The 17,073-nt window shown below is 42.8% G+C and overlaps 1 long non-coding RNA gene and 3 other non-coding genes across 4 annotated transcripts; all 4 read right to left on the bottom strand.

Annotated features, from left to right (window-relative positions):
- Nucleotides 1-9,724: 9,724 nt before the first annotated feature.
- LOC142367602 (uncharacterized) lies at nucleotides 9,725-16,639 on the bottom strand. The gene is made up of 7 exons (XR_012767130.1): nucleotides 16,590-16,639; nucleotides 14,126-14,195; nucleotides 12,725-12,752; nucleotides 12,513-12,546; nucleotides 11,539-11,576; nucleotides 10,831-11,012; nucleotides 9,725-10,206 (listed from the first exon to the last, which is right to left on the bottom strand). It is a non-coding gene; the product is annotated as an uncharacterized LOC142367602 (long non-coding RNA).
- Nucleotides 11,369-11,506, bottom strand: LOC142368355 (small nucleolar RNA SNORA8). The gene has a single exon (XR_012767324.1). It is a non-coding gene; the product is annotated as a small nucleolar RNA SNORA8 (small nucleolar RNA).
- LOC142368358 (small nucleolar RNA SNORA18) lies at nucleotides 11,774-11,906 on the bottom strand. Its single transcript, XR_012767327.1, has one exon. It is a non-coding gene; the product is annotated as a small nucleolar RNA SNORA18 (small nucleolar RNA).
- Nucleotides 12,620-12,692, bottom strand: LOC142368353 (small nucleolar RNA Z40). The gene has a single exon (XR_012767321.1). It is a non-coding gene; the product is annotated as a small nucleolar RNA Z40 (small nucleolar RNA).
- Nucleotides 16,640-17,073: the final 434 nt, after the last annotated feature.

The raw sequence follows: 17,073 nt of genomic DNA, 5'->3' as shown, positions 1-17,073 counted from the left end.
TGAAACATTGCATTTGGCAAGTAAACGATGTAGTTACCTTTATAGTGTATGCAAGTTTAACTGATGAGTGAAGTTAGAAACTACACATAATAACTTACAAATGTAGTTTTTGGTCTTTATTATGTGAATATTCAATCAAATTTCATAATAGTTTAATGAAGTCTCAGATACAATTCTTAAGCTTAGAGCTACATGTGAGAAAACAAAGGTCTGAATTTGCTCCTGACTTCTGCCAACTACAAGTATGCCTCTATGTGAATACAGCAGCGGTGTGAATATGGTGAGCAAGTGTGGTGCTGATGAAAGTTGTTTTTTCATACTCAATATTGTTGATACGTCCAAATATACTGTATTTTGGTATTATATCTTTAAACCTCATCCACCATTTTTTCAATTTAATTCAATTCAGTTTATTTATATAGTGCCAAATTACAACAAATGTGATCTCAAGGCACTTAAGTAATATAGTCCAATTCAAACCAATTGGAGTTCAATTCATTGTAATCATAATTCATTTAAAAATAATCCAATTCATTCATATAGAGCCAATTCAAAAACTATTTCCTAGCTAAGGAAACCAACAGATTGCACCGAAACTTGTCTTCAGTCCAATCTCCCGTCCTGAGCGTGCCTGAGGCGACTGTGGAGAGAAACGACTCCCTTTGAACAGGAAGAAACCTCTGGCAGAACCAGACTCAGGAAGGGTGGCCATCCGCCTCCACCAGCTGGGGTTTGAGAAGACAGGAAAGAGGGGACAACAAACACTGTAACACCATTCAAAGGATATCTGTTGGAACAGGGAAACACGAGTTAATGACCACAATAATGTTACATATACATAATATCATTTGAGAAATTAAACAGGGGAAGAAGAGAGCAAAGTGAGGAAAGGTGTGACAGATGAGGCCCCCCAGCAGGCTGGGCCTATAGCAGCTTAACTATGGGATGTTTCAGGATCACCTGAGCCATCCCTAACTATAAGCTTTATCAGAAAGGAAAGTTTTAAGCCTGGTCTTAAAAGTGGAAAGGGTGTCTGCTTCCCGGACATTTACTGGCAGCTTATTCCACAAGAGAGGGGCCTGATAACTGAAGGCTCTGCCTCCCAAACTGGCAGCTGGTTCCACAGAGAGGGGCCTGATAACTGAAGGCTCTGCCTCCCAAACTGGCAGCTAGTTCCACAGAGAGGGGCCTGATAACTGAAGGCTCTGCCTCCCAAACCGGCAGCTGGTTCCACAGAGAGGGGCCTGATAACTGAAGGCTCTGCCTCCCAAACTGGCAGCTGGTTCCACAGAGAGGGGCCTGATAACTGAAGGCTCTGCCTCCCATTCTACTTTTAGAAACTCTGGGAACCTCAAGTAAACCTGCAGTTTGGGAACGAAGTGCTCTGTTAGGAAAATATCTTACAATGAGATCTTTAAGATATGATGGAGCTCGGTCATTAAGAGCTTTATATGTAAGGAGAAGAATCTTAAATTCTATTCTGAATTTAACAGGGAGCCAATGAAGAGAAGCTAAAACTGGAGAAATATGATCTCTCCTGTTAGTTCTCATCAGAACTCTGGCTGCAGCATTTTGGATCAGGTGGAGGCTTTTCAGAGAATATGTGGGACAGCCCAATAATAAAGAGTTACAGTAGTCCAATTCTGAAGTAACAAATGCATGGACTAGTTTTTCTGCATCACTCTGAGACAAGATGTTCCTGATTTTAACAATATTACGAAGATGAAAGAAGGCAGTCCTAGAAACCTGTTTTATATGTGAGTCAAATGATAAATTCTGGTCAAAAATAACTCCAAGGTTCCTCACTGTAGAACTAGAAGCCAAGGAAATACCATCTAGAGACGGGGTGTCAAACTGATCCATGAAAGGGCCGTGTGGGTGCAGGTTTTTGTTCCAACCCTGCAACAGCACAGCTGACTTGTTTCCTTCAATCAACTGAACTGGTAAGACCTTCAGTGAAGACAGTTCTAGAGTAACTATATAGCTAGACAGTTTCTCCCTGAAGCGCTCAGGTCCAAAGATAATGACTTCAGTTTGTCTGAATTTAGAAGCAGACAGTTCTGAGTCATCCAGGTCTTTATGTCTTTAAGACATGTTTGTTGTCTGACCAACCTATTGGGTTCATCTGGTTTCATAGATGAGTACAACTGGGTATCATCAGCATAGCAATGGAAATTTATGCCATGCTGTCTAATAATGTTACCTAATGGAAGCATGTATAAAGTGAAAAGAATCGGTCCAAGCACAGAACCCTGAGGAACTCCATGACTTACTCTGGTGTGTGAGGAAGATTCTTCATTTATAAGAACAAACTGAAATCTATCAGATAAATATGACTTAAACCAGCCTAATGCAGTTCCTTTAATCCCAATAACATGTTCAAGTCTCTGTAATAAGATACTGTGATCGACCGTATCAAATGCAGCACTGAGATCCAACAGGACAAGCACAGACACAAGTCCGCTATCAGAGGCTAAGAGGAGATCATTGGTAACTTTCAGCAGTCCAGTTTCTGTGCTATGATGCACTCTGAATCCTGACTGAAACTCTTCAAACAGATTATTTCTGTGTAAATGATCACAAAGCTGAGCTGCAACTATTTTTTCAAGAACTTTAGACATAAAAGGGAGATTGGATATAGGTCTATAATGAGCTAACACTTCTGAGTCAAGAGTAGGTTTTTTAAATTCAATTCAATTCAAATTCAAATTCAAAAATACTTTATTTATCCCAGAGGGAAATTAAATGTTGATGTAGCTCAATTAAATCAAGGAGTTATTATAGATGCTGATGGCTGTGGGCAGGAAAGATTTCCTGTAGCGGTCCGTTTTGCATCCAAACTGAAGAAGCCTTTGACTGAAGAGACTCTGTTTTCCAATAACAGTCTCATGGAGAGGATGTTCAGGGTTGTCCATAATTCTCTTGATTTTATGCAAAATCCTTCTTTGCATTATTGTCTCCAGAGGTTCCACACTCGTCCCCAGAACAGAACCAGCCTTCTTTATCAGGTTGTTGAGTCTTTTTAGGTCCCTGGTTCTGATGCTGCTGCCCCAACAGATGACGCCAGAGGAAATGACGCTCTCAACAACAGACTTGTAGAAGATCTGCAACATCTTGTTGCAAACCTTGAAGGACCTTAGCTTCCTCAAGAAGTACAGTCTGCTCTGTCCTTTCTTGTAGATTGCTTCACTGTTGTGTCTCCAGTCCAGTCTGTTGTCCACATGAACACCAAGGTATTTATATTCCTCAACCACCTCCACTTCTTCTCCCATGATGGAAACAGGGTTTGATCTGATCCTGTTTCTCCTGAAATCTACAATCATCTCCTTTGTTTTGTTAACATTCAAGATGAGATGATTGTTCCCACACCATGCCACAAAGCGGTCCATCAGCTCTCTGTACTCAGCTTCTTGTCCATCTCTGATACACCCGACAACTGCAGAGTCATCTGAATATTTCTGTAGATGACAGGAGTCTGACTTGTACTGGAAGTCTGAAGTGTACAGAGTGAAAAGGAATGGTGAGAGTACAGTCCCCTGTGGTGCTCCTGTGCTGCTGATCATCTGGTTAGACACACAATTCTTCAGTCTGACAAACTGTGGTCTGTTTGTCTGGTAGTCATTAATCCAGGTGATTGTTGAGGCCTCCACCTGAGTCTTCTGGAGTTTCAGACGAAGCAGATCAGGCTGGATTGTGTTAAATGCACTGGAGAAATCAAAGAACATGATCCTCACAGTGCTGCCTGCTTTGTCCAGATGACAGTGGGTTTGTTGAAGCAGGTGTATGATAGCGTCTTCAACTCCAACTCCACGGCGATAAGCAAACTGCAGGGGGTCCTGATATGTGCTGGTTTGCTTACACAGGTGGGTCAACAGGAGTCTCTCCAGGACCTTCATGATGTGGGATGTCAGGGCAACAGGTCTGTAGTCATTGATGTCTGAAGGGTGAGTTTTCTTTGGTACCGGAACCAGACAGGATGTCTTCCACAACAGTGGTACCATCTCTTGGTTCAAGCTAAGGTTGAAAAGGTGTTGCAGAATCCCACAGAGCTGCTCTGCACAGGCCTTCAGGACTCGGGGGCTGACACCATCTGGACCTGCAGCCTTGTTCCGGTTCAGTCTCTCCAACTGCCTCTTCACCTGACTTCTAGAAACAGAAAAGTGGGAGGGGGAGGCAAAGGGGACAGCAGCATCTCCTGATTGGGTTGAAGACAAACTAGTGGAAGCAGAAGAATCCATGACTGAGGTAGAGGTGGAGATGTTACAGGAAAGCTGTGGGTCAGAGGAGGGTGGGATGTCTCTTTGGCTGGGAACAGGAGGGGAGGATGGTGAGCTTGTTCCTGAACTGAACCTGTTGAAGAATGTGTTCAGCTCATTTGCTCTGTCCAGACTTCCATCCATCCGATCCTCCCTCTGCTTGAGGCCTGTGATCTTCTTCATTCCTGACCACACATCTCTGATATTGTTCCTCTGCAGTTTACTCTCAAACTTCTTTCTATACACCTCCTTGCTCTCTCTGATCTTGACTTTGAGCTGCTTCTGTATACTCCTCAGTAACTCCCTGTCTCGCTCCCTAAAGGCTCTTTTTTTCTTGTTCAATAGTTCCTTTAGCTCACTGGTGATCCAGGGTTTGTTATTAGGGAAGCATCTCACTGTTCTGGTGGGGATGGTGTTGTCCACACAGAAGTTTATATAGTCAGTCACACACTCAGTCATGGCATTAATGTCCTCTCCATTTGGCTTACAAAGAGAAATCCAATCGGTTGCATCAAAACAACCCTGTAAGGCTTCTTCAGCTTCATGTGACCACTTTCTAACAGTCTTTTTTGTGACAGGTAGTCTCTGGACAAGGGGTTTATATGCTGAACAGAGAAAAACAAGGTTGTGATCTGATTTACCCAGGGGAGGTCTTGATTTGGAAATGTATGAATCCTTGACATTTGTGTAAAACAAATCCAATGTCTTGTTTTCTCTGGTAGAGCAGCTGACAAACTGTTGAAAAGTTGGCAGTGTAGCAGAGAGTGAGGCATGATTAAAATCACCAGATATTGCCACAAAAGAATTGGGGTGTTGTGTCTGTATCTTAGCAACAACGGAACTGATGACATCACATGCAGTGTCGGCAACAGCTGAGGGTGGAATGTAAACAGCCACCAAAACAACACTGGTGAACTCTCTTGGCAAATAATATGGACGAAAACTTACTGCCAATAGTTCAATGTCAGGACTGCAGAGACGACTCTTCACAGTAACATGTCCTGGGTGACACCATCTGTTGTTGACAAGCACTGCCAATCCACCCCCTTTCCTTTTCCTGCTACTCTTTAAATCTCGATCTGCTCGTACAGTCAGGAAGCCCGGCAGAGAGAGACGCTGGAGTCGGGGATATGATCCTGTAGCCATGTCTCAGTAAAACACATAATGCTACATTCCCGATATTCTTGCTGAGTCCTTGTCAAGGCTAGAAGTTCATCCAACTTGTTAGCTAATGATCTTACATTGCCCATGATGACGGATGGCAGAGATGGTTTGAATTTCTTCTTTCTTTCTCTCCTCTTTGCTCCTGCTCTGCATCCACGACGCCTCCTTTTCAATTCCAGTGGGATTTCTGGCTTCAGTTGTCGAATTATTTCTGCTTTTCCAATGTTAATCAGCTGCTCCCTGTTGTAAACCACCTTGTTGCTATGGTTATGCATCATAACAAAAGAGTAAAATATACAAAAGTATTGGGAAAAATTAATCCAGCTGCACCGCATCCAAGGCAGGAAGGATCAGTTGTCCAAAAAAATGCAATTTCTTCCAAGAAATAACAGGAATGAAATTTAGAAAAAAGAAAAATCTCAATGTGAGGTACAGAGCTACTCCAACGTGCTGCCACCCTCAGCAGCGCATTCTAGAACAAAAAAGCAATACTATGTAACATTTCTACCTTAAAATAACAGCTTGAAAAAAATTGTGCGGCTGGAATGAGTTTTAATATTACGATTGGCCTGTCTCCTATGCCCTCCGGGGGTCTGAGTTGGAAAAATTGTGCTATGTAACTTTGCTGGACCGGCCCGGGAGCGGCCCGGGAGCTGAGCGGAAGTACTTCGACTTGCTTTCTGGCACACCTACCGCAAAAACAAATAGACCCCTCTCACGCTCCCAGGTACATTTGATTACTCTTACCTTCTCGGTCGACATAGCTTGCACCTTCTGACTCCTCGCCGGTTCGTCAACAAACGTGAAAGCGAAAGGGTGTTGTATTTACGACAGTGTAACCGTACATTACCTCCAAGCCTGTAGGGGGAGCTCCATAATGGGCTTTTTGAGAAGTTACATTGTATTGCTTTAAGTAAAGGTTTAATTACAGCAACCTTAAAAGGCTGAGGTACATATCCTGTCAACAAAGACAGATTGATCAAATCCAATATGGAAGTGTCAATTAATGGGAAAACCTCCTTGAACAGTCTGGTTGGGATTGGGTCTAAAACACAAGTTGATGGTTTAGAAGAGACTATTGCTGTTGTTAGTTCAGAGAGATCAACTGGACAGAAGCCGTCTAAATACAAATCAGGTTCTAAAGATACTTCTAAAGCTGCTGTACTTGATGATACATCACTGATAATAGTGGGAAGGACTCCATCAATCTTCTCTCTAATGATGATACGTGATCATTACGAAGGGAGAGAAAATAGCTCCAAGCAATTGTGAGGTCTGACTTTTTCTGGAGGGATGATTTTGTGATACAAATGTATTACTCTTTTGAACGCATATTGTTTTGAGAAGCAAAACGCTTTATTTTTTAAGCCCCAGCCAACTAGCCGGACTACCTTCGTCAACGCCAAAACTAGGCTGGAACTCTGCTCACAGGACGCAGCAGGGGGTAAGAAAATGTTCATGAATAATATTGCTAGTATAGTATGTCATACAGCTTCATGTCAAAAGAGGCGAACTATCCCTTTAAGTAAAGATTTAATTACAGCAACCATAAAAGTCTGTGTAAACCTTAAAAACCATGCTGAACAAGGCAAAGCTCAAGATCTACAAAAATCCTGAATTCAAGGGCTGCTGTGGTGCACTATATTAGGTTCTACTGAGATACAACTTTCGCAGAAACAGACTGTGGCTCTGTTGAACATCCTCATATCCACTCCAGTGACAGCTGAAGCAGAGATGTGTTTCTTAATGAGAAAGAATCAAGATGTTTCAATGTTTCAATGCTCTGGCCATGCTTTTCAACTCGTCCAGAAAATGCTCAACTTCAGTGAGAGGTTGTTGATCTTTTTGGTGCTTTGTCATAGAGACATGAAAATTTCAGTACAAGTAATGTAGTTTAGTGACACATGTCACTTACTCTCACACGCACACACCCTCACATATAGGAGGAGGAGTTGTCCTGCTGGTTCGGGGTCTGTGGTGGCTGGGGGGCTGCTGGCCCCCGGATGTGCCCACTGCGCCACACTCCAGCGGAGGTGGGGGATGGATGCATGTGCTGTGCGAGTGTGTGTGGATGTGTTTTTTTTTAGTTTATATATATATATATATATATATATATATATATATATATATATATATATATATATATACTTGCTTTTTTTTTTTTTCTTATATGATCTATGGGGTGACTGGGTCTGGGTCTGGGTCCTGCTATCCTCTGGCCTGCTTGTGCTGTTCCTGATGGGGGGGGGGGGCATTGCTTCTCCCCGGTTGGCTGTCTGGGGCGCCTGGCCCTCTCGGGTGTTGGGCGGGGCCCCTGCCGGGGGGTTTGGTGGCGCTCGGGCTTGCGGGGGCCGGTTCCGGCGCACGGCCCATGTCTGGGTGGCGGGAGCCTGGCGGGGCTGGTAGGCTGCCACCTCTGGTCACCGGGGGGGCTCTGCCCAATGCTTGTGGGGGCTCTGTCTGGGGGCTTCCTCTGCTGTCTTCTGGGGGGATGCGTGGTTGTCCCTATGGTGGGCTTCCCGGGTTCTGTGCTCCTTGGGGGCTGTTGGTGGCCTGGGTCTGGGGGCCCTCTCGGCCTGCTTCTGATTGCTGGGGGGGTGGGGATTGTGACACTATACACTGATATTTAAGCATGGTTATAATGTGGGACCATCTATGTGTATTGCATGTTCATGCACACACACACACACACACGCACACACACACTCTCACACACACAATCATTAGCCCAGTAGCATGCTCACTTGAGCAGCTGTTGTGTTGTCCTGTGGTTTAAGGTCATCTGTATCCACAGTTATATTACATGTGATTGCTGCTGCTTGTGCTTTTTTGTTTGTCTGTTTGTGTGTTTGTTCTCTGCTTGTCTGCTTACAGGTGCTCCTGGTGCTTCTAAGGCTGGATTCCCCACGAAAGCCGTGATTTGTCTTCAGTTTTGTTTTTACAGGTGTAGCAGCTGGTTGTCTGACTTTTCATTGTTTTTTATGTTTGTCTCTTCATGTTTCTGTTCCTTTTTTTCCTCTTCTTCGCTCTCCCTCTCTCTCTGTGCCCCGGTCCGGTTCGGCACTATTATCATATCATGTTAAATATTGTAACAAAAATAAATAAATAAATAAGTAGTTGATGGGCGTCAAGGGGAGCTTTACATTCATAAAGCTTCCCTTGGCATAGCAAATGTGTTTGGCATTAACGGTATTCAGATTACAATTCTGCTGCCATAATGCTGGACAGGACAAGGGGGAAAAAAAATGCACTTTTTATGTATAAGTGCAATGGGGAAATTGCGCCCCCTCTCGGTGTGGCTGGTTATATGCTGCTGGCTCCGGTAATCCGCCCAGTCTGTGAAAGCTGCAGAGGTGAGTCGCGTTTTTCAGCACAGAGCATAGAAAAACATTAACGATCCATAAAACATATCTTTATTAACTTACACACATTGGGCCTCATGCAAGAACCGTTCATACGCACAGATTTGCTCTTAAGTCGTGCGTACAAGTGATTTAATTCAGGTACGAACAGAATTTACAGTGATCCAGACCTGTCGTAGGAGTTTCCTAAAATAGTCCGCTGTTATTCCAATCAAGTTTGCTTGACTAATGGATTGTATATTTAATTACTTTGAAGAACACATAAAATATATACATTATACCCCATGATGCTGACATTCTGTTTGACTTAAATTATGCACTAATTAAAGGTTAAGTTGACAGGGTCAATGGGGAAGAAAAAAAAATAAAATCCACTGATGGAATAACCTGGCCCTTCAGTATAGTCAGCAGACCCCATTCTTTCAGCACATAATGTTGAACCTAGACCTGACCAACTGCAGCCACCCCCAGATCACAGCACTGCCCCCGCACATTTAGACTGTAGGCACCATTGGTGCATCACTTCATCCATGTTTCATTTTACGAGATGATGCGCCCATCACTCATGACTCAGACTACATGACCTTGTTCTATTGAGGTCCTATCTATATGCCCTTTAGCAAACTGAAGTAATTTCTTTCCCCTGCTTAGCCTCACTGATAAGCATTTATTTTAAAATAAGGCCACACAGTTGTTTAATTCCAATCACTTGAGTTCCCTTCTCATTGTGCCTGTAAAAATGCTCTTTCACTATTAAACTTAACCATGAGTTCTGTTTTTATGACTTGATTTCACCAAACGTTTAAATGATCTCTGATCACGATCATTCATGGACTCCCGCCTTTTAGATTCCACGAACACTGAAAAACGCATCCACACCAACATTAATGCAGCCTTTGACTGAAAAAAATGATATGGGAAAAAAAACCAAAAAACAAACTATTACTTAACAAATACTGGGATTTTATTATTACAGATGAGGAAAACTCAGTTCAAACACATTATTGGTTACATTTTATTCCAAAGCCAAGGACACCATGTAGCAGGGCTGACAGCTTTCAGCTGATCACCGATGTTCATCCATCATTTCCACGTATCCAGGGTTGGGTAACAGAGGCAACAGGTCTGGGAGGGAACTAGTTGTTCCTAGGAAAAATTCCATCCCTGCGTTGAGTTCTGGGTCTGCCCCGGGGCCTCCTCCCGGTTAGATATGCCCATGAGGCATCTGAACCACATCAACCGACTCCTTTCAATTCAGAGGAGCAGCGGCTCTACTCCGAATTTCCTTGGGTGGAATAGCTCAACTACCCTATATCTAAAGTAGAGCCGAGCCACCCTCTGAAGGAAACTCACTTCAGCCGCTCGGATCTGTGACGACCTTGTGTCGGTAACTATTCAGATCTTGATCTGTCACCAATGTGCTTCTGAAAAAAGACAGGCAAGACCGAACTGTTATTTAGTGGTTTTGTCCAAAGTGGTACATTCATCCAAAAGAATTATGTTAATGGCAGATTGATCTGTTCCCAGTGAGTCCTCTACAGTCACTGCTGAAGAAGCCCACTGGGATGCTTTTTGTTTTCAGGTCAACTCCACAGCAAAGCAGGAACACAGAATCCTGAAAGCCTTGGTATATGACCATTCCTAAACAGTAGTATATGACTGACTTAAAATACAATTAAGCAATTTTAATCCTCCACTTCAGTTTTTCCCTGGTGGTGTGGAGTGGCTGCCTGTAGTTGAACAAACCTCAAAGCTCATCTTGCATCTTGATCTACAGTAACAAAACTATTGGCAGTGAAGATTTTGGCAGAACCTTTACCACCCCTGACAAAAGTTATAGAATAGCCACACTTGGAACTTCCATTGTAAAAATTGTATAAGAAAAAACATGCAATACAAAACTATTCGATAGCCTAACATTGTGGCTGACTTTGTTTTAAATGGAAATGCCATTTTCTTAAGTTGCTTTCTTAAAGTTAGTAAGTGTTTTTTTTATTTTTATAAAAAACCTGGACCTCATTTCTGGCAAAAGACGTTCATCTACTCACCGATAAGTTTGAAAGTCAGCATCCTTTGGATGATCCGCGTATATCCATATATAGGAGCATGCCCCTATATATGGACGAGATGACACATGACCCCAGTTACCCAATCACCTGACAGCTCACAGGCCTGCCGTCATCTTCCTGCTGGGGCGTAGTTACGAGGCCAGCTCTGCATCAGCCAACATCTAAAGAAAAGAATTTTATTGTGACATTCCTCTAGCACAGCTCAACTATTTGAGCCTTCTCTACAGCACTTTCCACTTTAAGTGCAGAGGAAGACTAGCTTTTAGGCACAAAGTCACTTCATCCTTTTCACAGCTGTTAATACCCATGTGGAAAACTAGACTGCAACTTTATGACCATGCTCATGCAAACAGATTAGCAAATTACACATCTCTTCAGATAAGGTGGTGTGTTTATGCATGCAGGAATCATAGAAACATTAAACCACAAGTGCAAATCTGAACAGTTTTTGGCAGTGCTTTCAGATCACAGATTAGTATACTCTGTGAAAGAAAAAAGTTTAAAGCTTTCAAGATAAGGATGTTTCAGCCATACTACCAGGACTCCAAACACAGGGAGCTTAGAGACCAACGATGCCAGACGCCGAGTTGCTCTAGCACTGGCTTTTGAACAAACCAGTAGACGGAGCAACTGGCTGCAGATACCACACAGTGCTTTAAACAGATCTGTGAGGGGACCTCAACTTACCACAAGCATGATGTGCGCATTTCTGCCAAATCCATGACCTGAGGACAAACAACATTTAGCTGAGTTTTACACCACCCAGTAATAGATGTGTTCTAATTATATGTAGATAAAGTTAATATCTTAAATGATGCTGAATAGATTCCAGAGGAACGGTCCAACCTCCTGATGGAGGTTTGGTTTAAACTTTATAGAAATCGTGCTGTCAGGTAATGGCCTTCTGACTTTAATGCTTCTCACGTGTTCTGCAGTAATATCCCACAAAGCTCATTGCAGGGAACATGTGGGTAAAGCGAACCACAGATTTACTGTCCGAGGCATTTCCAACGACATGGCCCTACAGTGAAGGGCCCGTCGGGATAGACCTCAGAGCCAATGTCCGACCAGCTGCAGACATCGCTTCAGACATACGCTATATAAGGGTGCTTAAATGTAGATACAATTATTTTCTTGGCCAATAGCCAAAAAAAGGATCAACTTGCCAATTCAAATTTCTTAAAAATCTTAAATACACGACATCTGTTGAAAATTCAACCTCAGCTATAATAGAAATTACATCTACAGCAAGAAAAACTACACTGGACCTTTGTTCGTCACCTAAATGTTAAAAGGAAATGCTTCAGATTACTGGGTAGATTTTCCATGTAAAAACAATGGGATAACTATATTCCCATGGAATCCGTGGCAAGGCTATTTAATGCTATGAGACCAGCCTTCACCAAGTTGTGTGGGGGTGACATGTAGCTTTACTGCTAAGTGTTGCACATGTCAGACTTAGAAAGTTTCTGAAACCCCAGAACGTCCCTCATGCCTTCACTTTTAATCACTGCTGATACCAGGTGAGAGGCTGCTGGCTGGCTAAGCTCCTTTCAGCTAAAGTTCGGCTCGACTTAGTTTCATCATATTAGGCATGTTCTGTGACAGAAAACAAAATGGAAGAAATAACTTCGGTTCTTCTCGTTTGTACATTTACTTACAGTGTATTGTTGGTGAGGGCCACGGTGAGGAAACCTGCAGGAGGCAGCAGAAGGATGAAAGTGAGACGGTTGCACCCGACCAGGGAGCACATGCACTTTTCAGCACAGATAGTTCAGAAAGGCAGATGTCATTCACACTTCAGAGCAGTTGAACATATTTTGCCACTCATCATAACCCCCCCACAGTACATGTACTCTGTAGCAGGACTTACTATGCTGGCCTGAGGTCATCTCCAACACCTGGTGAAAAGTGACAAGTTAAATTTGGCAATAGGAAAACACGTTCACTTCCAAATGTGTGACTTCCTGTTATTTCTCATCAGTAACACTGCCGCAGAGGGTTAACATCAGTGGGTTGCAAGAGAACTGATTGCTCTATGCAGTGTGTGAGCCCGACGGCCCACCTGACAGGACCAGCGCTCACACTGTGCACGTAGTACAGAACAATGAGCGTTTCCACTCTGCATTACCCGTTTACAGCTACTGGGAAATAAAAACTGCCTCAACTGGGCACCAGCATAGTTTCAGTAGTAATGTTATTCATTTAATGACCAAGTTCCTCTGAAAAGCCAATCAGAGGCCAATTCTAAAGTCTGTTTTATCCCTCCAAGATAATAGGGTTGAAACTAGAATTTTACATGCACCATATAAAAAGAACCTTTTTCCTCATCTGACATTAAATGAGACCTGAACCTCACCGGTCTTAGGATTACCAAAAGTATTTCCACTTGCCAAATGCCAGAATTTCTCACATGTTTACGTACACTAAGATTAGACCGTTAAACAATTTGGGAAAGCCGATGATGTCATGGCTTTGGAAGCTTTTGATAGGTTAGTTGACAACATTTGAGTTAAATGAATGAACACCTCAAACACACTACCTTTGTGTGACATCATGGGAATATCAAAAGAAGTCAGCCAAGATATCAGGAAGAGGGTCGCCGACCTCTACAGCTCTGCTTCACCATTGGGTACCATTCCCTCCCCAATGGTGAATGACTTAGCATGCTGACAAATTAGTTACAAAGTGGCTTACGGACAACACCTGATCTCAATCCCATAGCAATTTTGGGGGCGGAGCAAACAAAGTTAAAAAAAAAATTTAAAAAAACTTGAGTGAGCAAGGTGGCCTACAAACCGGACTCAGTTAAACCAGCTCTGTCAGGAGGAACGGGACAAAATTACAGCAAACTACTGTGAGAACTCATGTTGGAAGGAAACATACAGTTTAAAGGCAATGCTACCAAACATGAAGGAAATCCATGTAAACCTGTGACAATGAAGACAGCATCTCATTCTGACATTTAGCAAAAATAAATCATTTTGTAATCCTAACCGACCAAAAACAGGAAAAGTTTAGTCTCATTTAATCTCAGACAGAAAAAAAAACAAAAAACGTTTTAAACTGTGGACATAAACTTCTGGTTTCAGCTGCACACACTTCTGTAAAAACAGCAGCTCCTGAAACCCTGGTGGGGAGTGGTGTCATGAAGAGTAAGATTAAAGCACAGTGACTTTAGACCAGAGCTCAGTGCTAATGCAAAGCACCACGTTAGGCCCGAGGGCCCTGCAGTTAGAGTATACTGCTACAATATCCCTATAGTCCAGCTTACCTGGTAACAGATTGGTTGGGCACCAAGTGCCCTGAAAGCTCATCATTATGGTCCAGTACTAGATCGCCCCCTGGTGGTAAGAGAAAAAAAGCAGAAAGTCAGGAATCAAATGTGCAGCAGTTACTGAGGATTCAGTGGGACACCATCTATCTGAGCCTGTACTGACTGACTCTCTGGGAAAGGCATTTCTAGCCGATGCTCGTCGGTTCATTGCCATCATTTCTGCCTTTAAAACCAGCTGCACCAACATGAAGTGCATCCTGATTCAGTTACAAAAGAATCATTTGCTTCAGCTGTTTTTATGTAGTGTGGACAGGTTCCCTGCAGCTGCTGTTCACACCAACGCTTCACGGCAGGAGACTCCTGCAGATGCACAGAAGCAGCCGTCCACAATACAGAGCGAGGCAGAAACCCACCTCCAACAAAGCACAGAAGGATCTCTGTTGATATCCCAACATGTGAATTTAGGTGCAAAATATGAAACCAGCGTACGGGTCAATCGACGGGTTACGGTTGCACGAGCAGAAAATAAAGCAGCGACTTGCAAACATTAATGCCACATGCTCAAGAAAATTAACCAAGTTTCCAAAACAAAGCAAAAAACAAGCACACAGCAGCAGAGTGACATTTGCACGCCACCCCCTGAACACCAGAACCACAGAGCTCAGTGGCTGTTGCAGAAATGGGTCTCAAATTCTAGATTAAGATCATCCAGACCGCGGGCCTTATTTATGCATTTTTACTGGAAGGCAAACTCCAGAGGCGCTGCATTACGGCCTCCGAGCACTGACAGCCACCTTTACATCCAACGTCAACCTGAATCACTGCAGACAGTCATTGTGTCAGACCTCATTGTCACCGTTCTACAACCAATAATGCAGAGGTGAAAGCAAAATCTGACAGACGTTCTATAACCACCGTTGCTCTGGAATCAGTCCACTTTATAGGAAAATTCCAACAGTATGGAGCGCTGTGGTGTAGGCTGCACTGCTCTTCAGCCAGCACGCGACCCGTAATCACCTCAAACCAGCCAAACACTTTCAGTTCCATTCAACCCACGCCAACTAAAAGGTCCAGCATCATCTCCTTATCACGCAGCAGGTTAAGACACTGGACAAGTTAAATATACATTTTTAAAAATCCACACAATTTTTTCATTTTAAATACAACAAATTGGTAAGATAATGTATCAAGTATCTTTAGAACCTGATTTATATTCAGACGGCTTCTGTCCAGTTGATCTCTCTGAACTAACGACAGCAATAGTCTCTTCTAAACCATCAACTTGTGTTTTAGACCCAATCCCAACCAGACTGTTCAAGGATTCAACCATTAATTGACACTTCCATATTGGATTTGATCAATCTGTCTTTGTTGACAGGATATGTACCTCAGACTTTTAAGGTTGCTGTAATTAAACCTTTACTTAAAAACCTACTCTTGACTCAGAAGTGTTAGCTCATTATAGACCTATATCCAATCTCCCTTTTATGTCTAAAGTTCTTGAAAAAAATAGTTGCAGCTCAGCTTTGTGATCACTTGCACAGAAATAATCTGTTTGAAGAGTTTCAGTCAGGATTCAGAGTGCATCATAGCACAGAAACTGCACTGCTGAAAGTTTCACTTTATACATGCTTCCATTAGGTAACATTATTAGACAGCATGGCATAAATTTCCATTGCTATGCTGATGATACTCAGCTGTACTTATCTATAAAACCAGATGAACCCAATAGGTTGGTCAGACTACAAGCATGTCTTAAAGACATAAAGACCTGGATGACTCAGAACTGTCTGCTTCTAAACTCAGACAAAACTGAAGTCGTTATCTTTGGACCTGAGCGCTTCAGGGAGAAATTATCTAGCTATATAGTTACTCTAGATCAGGGACGTCCACATGCAACAATGTACCACACCAGATTATTCCAGCAGCTCTCCTCTTAAACAGCAGGTGGCGCTGGTGAGGAAATTAGCCCCCTGATATCACAGAAATAACTGAAGAAGAAGTCTTGCGTTAAATCCAAAATGTACGAACTTGCGTGCGCGGTTTTAACTTGTTTGACATAAGATTTGAGTGATCTTGTAGCACGAGGTTATCGAAACGTGCAGCACTTTTCAGGCTAGGGAAGCCGAGGGAGAAACTGATCTGATCCAACAAGCTGAACTCTAGGGCGAAGGCAGACCGTGTCGTGTTCCGACCTCCCAACGAGGCCGTCTGACCACAAACATGCACTCACTAACCATTAAGGAGGGATTCCAAACGGCACCAATCATCACAAACTAATGCAATCAAGACATATTTGGGGAAGCTGTAATATTGTAATCAAGCTAGCTGCAATGCTAGGCTAAATACACGAAGATAAAGCGGTATCCAAAAGCGTCTTCATCAAGTTACAGTTGCCTGTTAAAGCCGAATGGGTTCTGCGTGTTTCATAAAATAATGTGGCAGTTATTTCTTTACTCACCCAAGCTGCTGAGCGGCCGTGTTCACCGGCTGAAGCCACGCAGGAAAGAGGACGCAGTGACGTACAGCAGGAGTATTTATAGGCTACGTTACGTCAGTTGAAGCTGCTTTTCGACAGCTAGGTTTGCGTTACTTCTTCCTTCAATTATAGATGAATGCCAATCTGGGTTTATGAAAGGTAGACATATTAGTAATAATATTAGCTTAATTTTTGATTTAATTGATTATCGAGAACTTTTGACTGACAACAGTTTTATTTTATTTATTGATATATATAAAGCTTTTGATACAGTAAGACATAACACGTTATTTGATGTTTTAGATTTGTCGGGGTTTGGTCATTTCTTTAAGAAGGCTATCAAAACTTTATATAGGCTAGTAATTGTAATAGCTCGGTGAAACTCTCAGGTGGTACCACTCACAGATTCAGCATATCTAGAGGTATAAAGCAAAGTGACCCTGCTGCACCGTTTTTATTTATTTTA

The sequence above is a fragment of the Odontesthes bonariensis genome, chromosome 18 (assembly GCF_027942865.1).
Source record: "Odontesthes bonariensis isolate fOdoBon6 chromosome 18, fOdoBon6.hap1, whole genome shotgun sequence".
NCBI lineage: Eukaryota > Metazoa > Chordata > Actinopteri > Atheriniformes > Atherinopsidae > Odontesthes > Odontesthes bonariensis.
This window is presented reverse-complemented; position numbering and strand designations above follow the sequence as displayed.